The sequence below is a fragment of the Bufo bufo genome, chromosome 2 (assembly GCF_905171765.1).
Source record: "Bufo bufo chromosome 2, aBufBuf1.1, whole genome shotgun sequence".
Classification (NCBI taxonomy): Eukaryota; Metazoa; Chordata; class Amphibia; order Anura; family Bufonidae; genus Bufo; species Bufo bufo.
The window spans coordinates 204,932,310-204,944,643 of NC_053390.1; the positions used below are offsets into that span (position 1 = coordinate 204,932,310).

Here is a 12,334-nt window from a genome sequence, read left to right on the forward strand (position 1 = left end):
CCACAGCACAAAAAGTTCCGCTTGAGGTGGGCTAAAGCACATTTGGACAAGCCAGCTTCATTTTGGAATAAGGTGCTGTGGACTGATGAAACTAAAATTTAGTTATTTGACCATAACAAGGGGCGTTATGCATGGAGGAAAAAGAACACAGCATTCCAAGAAAAACACCTGCTACCTACAGTAAAATATGGTGGTGGTTCCATCATGCTGTGGGGCTGTGTGGCCAGTGCAGGGGCTGGGAATATTGTCAAAGTTGAGGGACGCATGGATTCCACTCAGTATCAGCAGATTCTGGAGACCAATGTCCAGGAATCAGTGACAAAGCTGAAGGTGCGCCGGGGCTGGATCTTTCAACAAGACAATGACCCTAAACACTGCTCAAAATCCACTAAGGCATTTATGCAGAGGAACAAGTACATGTTCTGCAATGGCCATCTCAGTCCCCAGACCTGAATACAATTGAAAATCTGTGGTGTGACTTAAAAAGAGCTGTCCATGCTCAGAAGCCATCAAACCTGAATGAACTAAAGATGTTTTGTTAAGAGGAATGGTCCAAAATACCTTCAACCAGAATCCAGACTCTCATTGGAACCTACAGGAAGCGTTTAGAGGCTGTAATTTCTGCAAAAGGAGGATCTACTAAATATTGATTTCATTTCTTTTTTGTGGTGCCCAAATTTATGCACCTGCCTAATTTTGTTTAAACAATTATAGCACACTTTCTGTAAATCCAATAAACTTCATTTCACTTCTCAAATATCACTATGTGTGTCCCCTATATGATATATTTAACTGACATTTTTTATCGTAACAACCAACGATTTATACAGGAAAATCATGACGATTAACAAGGTTGCCCAAACTTTCGCATCCCACTATATATATATATATATATATATATATATATTTTTTTTTTTGTAATTACACATTTATTTTGTGCCATACATTTTATGCAATTCCTAAAAACAATATAAAGTATATAAATCTAATTTAACCTCTATTTCTGAAAAAGTTAGTGACAGGATTTGAACTCACAGCTTCTGCATCATAGCCCAGAACTTTAACCACTACACTATATAGCTGCATAGCCACTCACAAAAAAAAAAAAAGAGACTTCTACTATATAGGCCTCAGTAGAAGTCTCTTTTTTATTTTTAAGTAACTGGCTATGCAGCTATTATAGCTGAGTGGTTAAGTGCCTTACCTCTCATGTAAAAGGTTGTGAGTTTGAATCCCGGCAGAAACTTTTCTGAAATACAGGCTAAATTAGATTTAAATACCCCAAGCACTGACTCCATATATGGACATAGCTATATATGGAGTCAGAGCAGGGACTCCTAAGCTGCATACTGACACTAAGGGATTCCCTCACTGTACAGCGATCTTCTGCATAGAAATAGAAGCTAAATTAGATTTAAATACACTGACTCGAGCAGACGCAGTGTTCGGCTGTACTCCGCGATGTGCCGAGCATAGCTATGCTTGAGCCGAACTGGTGTTTGGCCGAGAATGCTCGCTCAATACTAAAAACTACCACTGAGCTATTTCATACTCAATGGTGGTTTTCTTAAAGTCCTTTAAAATCTGTACATTTCACCGTGTTAAAAGGATAGTTGACAAAAAAATGTGCCTAGAAATCAAATTAACATTTTTATTTGGCTTTTACAGTATCCATATTATAACATGCCACAGTTACCAGTGGTAACAAATTATATATGGTGGCTTGGTTAGGATGACAGTATGGCACATTATTCATGATTCTGTCCAAAAAACTGCATTTCAGAAAAACCAACTACAGCTTCTTAATGACAGTGCCAGGTATACTCGACATTTCAATGTGTACGAAAACCATTGGTCAGCGCAATCAATAATTAATATCCACTAACACGTTTCCAGACAACCTTCCAGTGATCCAGCAGCCTGCTTTCAGAGGCAGTGCAGGTTGAAACTAGGCAGATCTCTAGTAGTAGCTGCTGTACTGTTTAAGCTCATCTGCTGTATTATCATGGGATGAAATAATGATGAATAGTAATGAAAGAAGACAAAGGCTCTATTAATATGACATTGTGACAGCTGTCAGTTACTACACTATTTTAATGATTTGGGTTTGATCTGAGATGGCAGCGTTCTTATCCATTCATTTCATTGTTTAAAGAAAAAAAGATTAAAAAACAATATTTCAATGGAAGAATCTTTGTAATATTTTTGTCTTAGGCAAACTCAAATTTATATCCAACTTTTTCTGCCATTTTTGTATATAGTGTGGAAACCTACAAAGTGTGTGTGTATGTATATAATATATATATATATATATATATATATTTATATATATATGAGGGGAAATCAGACAGCACTCCAAATTAAACAAAATGTATTCACCCATGTGGCAAAAAGAAGCGACCACATGGGTGAATACATTTTGTTTCATTTGGAGTGCTGTCCGATTTCCCTTTTTTATATGTGGGCTTTGAGCACATGCCCTGGGACATAGCACCCACCCTACGCTTGGTAAGTTCGGGGCCATCATTTTTTCCTATACCTATATTTATATGCAGATATATATATATATATATATATACACACACTCCTAAATGTGTCTATCTATGCCGTCAGCATACTATATATATATATATATATATATATATATATATATATATGCTGATATGGGATAGATAGATAGATAGATAGATAGATAGACAGATCGGTAAATAGGTAGATAACTCGGCAGAGATATAGAGATAAATAGATAAATAGATAGATAGATAGATAGATAGATAGATAGATAGATAGATAGATAGATGCGCTCAGGATAAGTATATGACATAGATCATTTTATACACCGGGAGATAATGACTAGACCTGCCAGCATAGACTTACCTCCATACATAATGAGGGAGGCAAAACTCTGCAAATGACAGGCATTATTGATGAGCATGCAGCACTTGCTAAATCCTGTCATATTATGGTATATCACGCGTAATCCTTTTCATATTATGCCAATAATCCACTTAGTGTTTGACCGCCACTGCCGCTAAAACTTGTAGAATTTGGCAATGCCACCTTTTCATTGCCCCTAGTACTTCTACTTTTAACTCTTGGTGGAGAGCTATACTAATAAATTAATCTTCGACCAGAAAGACATAAAGTTTGCAACACGCAACATGGCAGCTTCTTCATAAGAGAAGCCTTTCAAGAACAGTTTGTATATGTGAAGTATGATCTAGGGAGCTAGGATCTTATACCTGTAGGTGACACAGCACCACCTTCCTAGTATACAGCCGCTATGACCTGACCAAAGGCAGTTGCTTAACTAGAACCTATTTCTGAACCTTACATGTGTACTAATATGTAGGAGGAAGAATACATTTCTACCAATGCAGGAACCAGTCACTCTATGCATAAAAATATTTATGACATGTTAAGACCTACTGCACTGTATGCTATGTGATACTGATGTGAAAGGCTGCCCAGATGTTTAGATCATTCATATGTGCTCAGCAGATGAGACCACTGCTCCATGAATTCAGAAGGTTTTGGAAATGTTCAGGCTGCAGGAATACATTCAATCTAGCCTTGCTTAAACTACATTTTCTGCAAGGATCAGCTAGAAGCAGAGAGCACAGATTTATGAAAAGCAGTGGTGCATTAAGGAGCAATCTGCACACTGATGTGTACTGGAGCGTAGAAGACAAACTCTGGGTTGTAAGGATTTAACTGGTCGCAGTACTTGCCCTGCTCACCTGTCGTTCAACCATCTGCTTCACTCTGTGACACCGCTATAGATGCCATGGAGCTAACTAGCATGAAACTTGCCTGACATTTAACCAGTTTTCATGGTGCACACTACTGTAACACACATCAGGCTGCTGGATTACAATTCACTATGCAATAACCTTTCCAGAAAGGGTAATGGAATAGTCAGTTCCACTTCTAGGTCACTGTTGTAAGTTATAAACCTTTAGAAGCTTCAGTTTGAGAACACCAGGCATGGTTTATGAGGACAAAGGAGAGTGTCCCCTTTCAGATCCACACATTGCTTGAAATGAAGGCACAAAGAAGTAATTCACCCATTAGGATACCATAGACTTAGACGTCCATCAGTGATTGGGAGCCAAAATCAGGTGAGGATGAAAAGCAAAGAACAGATGCAAATATTTCCATTCTAACTTATCTGTGTGGAGACTTCTCTCCTGGTTTTGGCTCCCAATCCCTGATGGAAGTCATTGACCAAACACTGACAGTAAGGACTCACCCTTGGAGTTGATCACATTTTTTTCACAAATATGCTGCAAATCAGACACCTGGGGAATAATTCCTCTCATCTTCTATAGGGGAACACCTATTTGTGTCCTCTATATTTCTTCTTACAAGAATTAGGATCACCAAGACACTCATCCATAAGGAATAACCAACCCAGCTATACATCAGATGGGTTGTAAAGTTTGCCCAGACACAGTACTTGTCTTCTATTCTTAGTTACCCCATTTGGACATCCTGATTTCAACTAAGTCATTTCTACTGTACCTTCATAAATCTTTCACCAAGGTTAATTAGCAAAGCATGCACAGAAACACTATCTGTGCCACCTTACCTGTCAGGTTTTGCTGTCCAACTCCTCCACACAGGCTGCTTACTCAGCTAGCAGTTTCTATCTCCTTTCTCAAGAGGCATCCTGGACCTTTATCCTGTCAATTGCTGCATGGTAGTAGAGGTGAATGCCATAGGCTGTCCACAGGCTGGCTTCTTCATGTCTTATTCTGGGTGAGAGCAGAGCTAGACAGCAGCTTCAGCAGTTTGTGCTTCAGAGTAAGTCTAAGCTCGCAGAGGACGTGAAGGCAGCAAGTCTGCAGAAAGCTCTCCTAGAAATCCCCAGGTTTGGGTTCCAGCAAATAGCTGTCCATTCTTGCAGTGCTGAAGAGGGGTTTCCACCTCACCTTACATCCCCCAGGAAGCAGCTGGAGAAGCAGGAGGTCTCTCCTAGCCCCTGAATATAGTAGCCAGGGCTGTGTTCTAGCAGTACTGATAGGCTCTCTGATCTCCCTTAGTTAACATCTCTATCCAGATCTCTCCTTGCTGCAGCTCCACTCAGCTGCACTATATTCAAAGGCCCACAGCACTGCCTACTGCTTAACTCATTAACTGCCATTTGTGCTGGTGAGAATGGTATTGCTGCCATTGCTCCTCTCTTGGCATATACTGTACTTTATTGCTCCAATATTAATTGTTCAAATACTGTATGCACTTAATATTCACCACAAAACACCTATGCTATAGTACCATGCACATCACATAGAAAAGGAACAAGCATGACAATGTGATGGTCTTCTTAATCTACAATGTAGAGCCTTGTACACACACACAATCCTATGCTGTTGGTTTTTTATTCTGTTATATTTATTTATTTTCATTTTATTCCGCATTTTAGGATTTGCATGAACAATCCCAACCATATCTTGGCAAAAATGCAGCAGTAACTGATCCATTAACTTGTTTGCAGATCTTGGTTCTGTGACTGCCTCCAGTGAGTTCCGCTGCTGATGAAATTTGCTGCATATATTGTACTTTATTGTTTTACGATTAAATGTTTAAATACTGGATACACTTAATATTCAGAAAAAACACATATGCTATAGTACCATGAGCATCACATAGAAAAAGAACAATCATGAAAATGTGATGTTCTCAGTCTAGAATGTAGAGCCTTTTACACACACAACTCTGTGTTGTTGTTTTCTTTTCTTTTCTGTTCCTTTTTTGTTATGTATTATTATTTTTTTTTTTTCCCACTCTATTCTGCAGTTTAGGATTTGCATGAACAATCCCAAACATATCTTGGCAAAAATGTAGCAGTAACTGATCCATTAACTTGTTGGCAGATCTTGGTTCTGTGACTGCCTCCAGTGAGTTCCACTGCTGATGAAATTTGATGCATATATTGTACCTTATTGCTTCAGTAATATTGAATTAGTATTAAATGTTTAAATACTGAATTGAGTTAATATTCAGAAAAAAAAACACCTTTGCTATAGTGCCATGAACATCAGGACAATGTGATTTTTTTTTCCTACCTGCGTATTATGCACTTTTTTTCCATGTGCATTTTCGTGCAGGAAAAAAAATAATAATACAGTACCAGGAAAATGAGTGGGATTTGACAAATCTCATGTACAGTCGTGGCCAGAAGTTTTGAGAATGACACAAATATTAGTTTTCACAAAGTTTGCTGCTAAACTGCTTTTAGATCTTTGTTTCAGTTGTGTCTGTGATGTAGTGAAATATAATTACACACATTTCATACGTTTCAAAGGCTTTTATCGACAATTACATGACTTTTATGCAAAGAGTCAGTATTTGCAGTGTTGGCCCTTCTTTTTCAGGACCTCTGCAATTCGACTGGGCATGCTCTCAATCAACTTCTGGGCCAATTCCTGACTGATAGCAACCCATTCTTTCATAATGACTTCTTGGAGTTTGTCAGAATTAGTGGGTTTTTGTTTGTCCACCCGCCTCTTGAAGATTGACCACAAGTTCTCAATGGGATTAAGATCTGGGGATCTCTTTAGGAGACGATCCTGGTGCTTGCTGCACTTTCTTGGACGCCCTGAAGCCTTCTTAACAAGAATTGAACCTCTTTCCTTGAATTTCTTGATGATCCTATAAATTGTTGATTGAGGTGCAATCTTAGTAGCCACAATATCCTTGCCTGTGAAGCCATTTTTATGCAACGCAATGATGGCTGCACGCGTTTCTTTGCAGGTCACCATGGTTAACAATGGAAGAACTGATTTCAAGCATCACCCTCCTTTTAACATGTCAAGTCTGCCATTTTAACCCAATCAGCCTGACATAATGATCTCCAGCCTTGTGCTCGTCAACATTCTCACCTGAGTTAACAAGACAATTACTGAAATGATCTCAGCAGGTCCTTTAATGACAGCAATGAAATGCAGTGGAAAGTTTTTTTTGGGATTAAGTTAATTTTCATGGCAAAGAAGGACTATGCAATTCATCTGATCACTCTTCATAACATTCTGGAGTATATGCAAATTGCTATTATAAAAACTTAAGCAGCAACTTTTCCAATTTCCAATATTTATCTAATTCTCAAAACTTTTGGCCACGACTGTACACTTTGCTTTTTGTTATGTGGAAATTGACCTGCCATGTGGATTTAGAAATTGTTTGTGCATAGTTTTGGGTGCAATGCAAAGGGTAAGATCGCGGCAAGACCGCATAAAACTCCACAACAAAATCCAAAAGTAAGACTTGTGTGGATTTTGGTGCAAACTTTTTGTGGACACGCAGAGAAATCCACATGAAAATCTGAACCTATATTCAGGTACCCTTTATTTAAAATTTGGAGCCTTGTACACATGCAAAAGTACACATGCACACAAAGAAAATTCTATGTTGCTTTCTATTCTGCATCTTTGGGGTCTCTTCTCTACCACATGCTGGAGGACATTTAATAAGACTCATAAACTGCTTTGGAGTAAACCAGGTGACATTTTCAGTGCAGCGTGCACCATACTGTAGCATGCTTTCCAACATAAACAGATCGTCCTGTGGTAGGCAGGAGAGTGCGTCACAATTTTATTTTTTTTCAGGTGTGGACATGCCACCTTTCCCAAGACTCCTCCCCTTCCATGGCATTTACTCCATGTCCTGTCCTCTCGGAGTTCAGGAGTTCTCCCCTTTTTCCGGGAGCCTCCCAAATGTTTACAGGAGATTTAGCAAGCTTGTACTATAGACATAATAACATCTACATTATAAGCGTGGGCAGAAAATTCCCTTTGCACTGAGAGAAGCGGAAAAGATATACAGCTTGGACTGCAAAGTTTGCAGAATTCTTTTTCCACCCCCTAAATACAGGTGTTACTATTAGGCTGAGTTCAGCAGAGCGTTATCACTTTCCATTGTTCTGTTCTGATATTGGATTCGGCAGCTAACTAAATCAGACTAAGAAGAACATACTTCATTGACTACAAAGGGGTCCATTCTTTTTTCATTTGGGATGCTGTTTTTTTTACCAGACAAAAAATGTGGATAGTATCAGAAGTATAATATCAGATTCAAGGTTAACACAGAAATACAGGCCAGAATCAAGATCACTACATAATTACAACACCAGAACCAAGCTCATAAGTCAAGTGCAGCACCAGGAGCTCAAACCTTAAATATAATACCAGAATTAACTTCAGTACATATATACATCACCAGCTTAAAATGTTTAGTACAGATAGCATTTGAATACTCAGCTTAGCCCTTCTCGTGTAAGTTTGTACAGTGTGAAACTACAGCCCCCAATATGGCTTGAACAGTTTTAAAGGTATACTGGGAGTTGTTGTTTCACAAAACATAATGCTATCACCCATTATCAGCTGTACATGATCATACAAGTGACTACAGCACTGATCAGATACAGTCAGTGGCAGAATAAAACATTAGCATTTATTGCCTTATAGATGATGTCTCCTCCAGAGTTATTCTCCATCTAGTTCAGACCACCATTATGAATTCTCGTGGCCATAACTTGTCTTTGCAGATTTTGCTACCCAGACCTCTTCATCTTCTCAATTTGCCAACACGTCAGCACTCTATGTACTAAGATAAACTCCTTTCAGTGCCACATGCTGGGTCCTGAATATAACAGCAGCCTACCTGTGCCCCTGAATGTCACATACTATGCCCCCAGAAAATAGTGTAACACACAATGCCCATAACGGTAGTGCCACACACTGTGTACCCTCTGTAGTGCTACATGCTTATTGCCCCTATGGATAGTGATACACACTCATATATTGCCTCAAGCTTTGTACTCCCCCCCTTCCTGTGTATAGTGCATTTTCTCAGTACAGTCCGTGTATAGTGCTTCTTCTCTTCCCCTGTATATAGTGCCTCTTTATGGTGCACCAGGTGTATAGTGCCTCTTTTCTGCCCTCTGTATACAGTACTTCTTATATGTGCCCCAATTATAGATAGTGTCTCCTGGATGTGCTCCCTTTATATATACAGTTACTTTGACTGTGTCCCCTTTATGTTTAGTGTCTCTTGACTGTGCCCCCTGTATATACAGTTGCAAGAAAAAGTATGTGAACCCTTTGGAATGATATGGATTTTTGCGCAAATTGGTCATAAAATGTGATCTGATCTTCATCTAAGTCACAATAATAGACAATCACAGTCTGCTTAAACTAATAACACACAAAGAATTAAATGTTACCATGTTTTTATTGAACACACCATGTAAACATTCACAGTGCAGGTGGAAAAAGTATGTGAACCCTTGGATTTAATAACTGGTTGAACCTCCTTTGGCAGCAATAACTTCAACCAAACGTTTCCTGTAGTTGCAGATCAGACGTGCACAACGGTCAGGAGTAATTCTTGACCATTCATCTTTACAGAACTGTTTCAGTTCAGCAATATTCTTGTGATGTCTGGTGTGAATCGCTTTCTTGAGGTCATGCCACAGCATCTCAATCGGGTTGAGGTCAGGACTCTGACTAAGCCACTCCAGAAGGCGTATTTTCTTCTGTTTAAGCCATTCTGTTGTTGATTTACTTCTATGCTTTGGGTCGTTGTCCTGTTGCAACACCCATCTTCTGTTGAGCTTCAGCTGGTGGACAGATGGCCTTAAGTTCTCCTGCAAAATGTCTTGATAAACTTGGGAATTAATTTTTCCTTTGATGATAGCAATCCATCCAGGCCCTGATGCAGCAAAGCAGCCCCAAACCATGATGCCCCCACCACCATACTTCACAGTTGGGATGAGGTTTTGATGTTGGTGAACTGTGCCTCTTTTTCTCCACACATAGTGTTGTGTGTTTCTTCCAAACAACTCAACTTTGGTTTCATCTGTCCACAGAATATTTTGCCAGTACTGCTGTGGAACATCCAGGTGCTCTTGTGCAAACTGTAAACGTGCAGCGATGTTTTTTTTGGACAGCAGTGGCTTCCTCTGTGGTATCCTCCCATGAAATCAATTCTTGTTTAGTGTTTTACGTATCGTAGATTCGCTAACAGGGATGTTAGCATAGGCCAGAGACTTTTGTAAGTCTTTAGCTGACACTCTAGGATTCTTCTTCACCTCATTGAGCAGTCTGCGCTGTGCTCTTGCAGTCATCTTTACAGGACGGCCACTCCTAGGGAGAGTAGCGCAAGTGCTGAACTTTCTCCATTTATAGACAATTTGTCTTACCGTGGACTGATGAAAAGCAAGGCTTTGGAGTTACTTTTATAACCTTTTCCAGCTTTATGCAAGTCAACAATTCTTAATTGTAGGTCTTCTGAGAGCTCTTTTGTGCGAGGCATCATTCACATCAGGCAATGCTTTTTGTGAAAAGCAAACCCAGAACTGGTGTGTGCTTTTTATAAGGCAGGGCAGCTGTAACCATCACCTCTAATCTCATCTCATTAATTGGACTCCAGTTGGCTGACACCTCACTCCAATTAGCTCTTGGAGAAGTCGTTAGTCTAGGGGTTCACATACTTTTTCCACCCGCACTGTGAATGTTTACATGGTGTGTTCAATAAAAACATGGTAACATTTAATTCTTTGTGTGTTATTAGTTTAAGCAGACTGTGATTGTCTATTGTTGTGACTTGGATAAAGATCAGATCACATTTTATGACCAATTTGTGCAGAAATCCATATCATTCCAAAGGGTTCACATACTTTTTCTTGCAACTGTACAGTATATAGGGCTTTTGTCTGTGCCCTAATTATATATAGCACCTCTGACTGTGCCCCAATTATATATAGAACCTCTGACTTTCCCTCTTTACATATAGTGCCTCTTGGCTGTGACCAAATTATATAGAGTGCTAATGGCCATACCCCCTTTATATATAGTGTTCCTTGACTGTGCTTCCTTTATATATAGTGCTACTTGTCTGTGCCTCCTTTATATTTATAGTGCCTCTGACTGCGCTCCAATTATATATAGTACCTTTGACTGCGTCACCTGTATATATAGAGCCTCTTGTCTGTGCCCCCTTTATATTTAGTGTTTCTGGCTGTGCCCCCTTTATGTGTAGTGCCCCCTTTTTGCACCCTCTGTATACAGTGCACACACAGTGTATTATGTTACTCACCTGTCCCTGGTCCCACGATGCAACGATGCAAGCCTGGCCTCTTCTGGCTGGGTCTCCTCCTATGGAATGTGACAAGCGCCTACCTCAGAAAATCGCCAGGATAGCGAGACAGGGAACTAGTCAGTGCTTCGAGGGGCAAAATTGTATCTTTGTCCTGGAGACACAGACAGAGGTGGGCTGGGCCGGGGGGCAAGGAGGCAATTGCCCCCCAGGCCGCCCTAAAAAAACGGCCGCTGGGCCGTCTTTAACAAATAATTATATATATACAGTGGGATGCGAAAGTTTGGGCAACCTTGTTAATCGTCATGATTTTCCTGTATAAATCGATGGTTGTTACGATAAAAACGTCAGTTAAATATGTCATATAGGAGACACACACAGTGATATTTGAGAAGTGAAATAAAGTTTATTGGATTTACAGAAAGTGTCCTATAATTGTTTAAAGAAAATTAGGCAGGTGCATAAATTTGGGCACTGTTGTCATTTTATTGATTCTAAAACCATTAGAACTAATTATTGGAACTCAAATTGGCTTGGTAAGCTCAGTGACCCCTGACCTACATATACAGGTGAATCCAATTATGAGAAACAGTATTTAAGGGGGTCAATTGTAAGTTTCCCTCCTCTTTTAATTTTCTCTGAAGTGTAGCAACATGGGGGTCTCAAAACAACTCTCAAATGACCTGAAGGCAAAGATTGTTCACCATCATGGTTTAGGGGAAGGATACAGAAAGCTGTCTCAGAGATTTCAGCTGTCTGTTTCCACAGTTAGGAACATATTGAGGAAATGGAAGACCACAGGCTCAGTTCAAGTTAAGGCTCGAAGTGGCAGACCAAGAAAAATCTCAGATAGACAGAAGTGACGAATGGTGAGAACAGTCAGAGTCAACCCACAGACCAGCACCAAAGACCTACAACATCATCTTGCTGCAGATGGAGTCACTGTGCATCGTTCAACCATTCGGCGCACTTTAAACAAGGAGATGCTGTATGCGAGAGTGATGCCGAGGAAGCCTTTTCTCCGCCCACAGCACAAAAAATGCCGCTTGAGGTGGGCTAAAGCACATTTGGACAAGCCAGTTTTATTTTGGAATAAGGTGCAGTGGACTGATGAAACTAAAATTGAGTTATTTGGCCATAACAAGGGGCGTTATGCATGGAGGAAAAAGAACACAGCATTCCAAGAAAAACACCTGCTACCTGCAGTAAACTATGGTGGTGGTTCCATCATGCTGTG

General features: G+C 39.8%; 1 protein-coding gene across 1 annotated transcript in view; it reads right to left on the reverse strand.

The window, feature by feature from the left end:
- Positions 1–4,972, reverse strand: part of WSCD2 (WSC domain containing 2) — a 573,456-nt gene extending 568,484 nt beyond the window's left edge. Inside the window, exon 1 of the mRNA XM_040416044.1 lies at positions 4,592–4,972. The gene's annotated coding sequence lies outside the window, so the exon portion shown is untranslated. The remainder of the gene's footprint in view (positions 1–4,591) is intronic.
- Between the last annotated feature and the right edge of the window lie 7,362 nt (positions 4,973–12,334).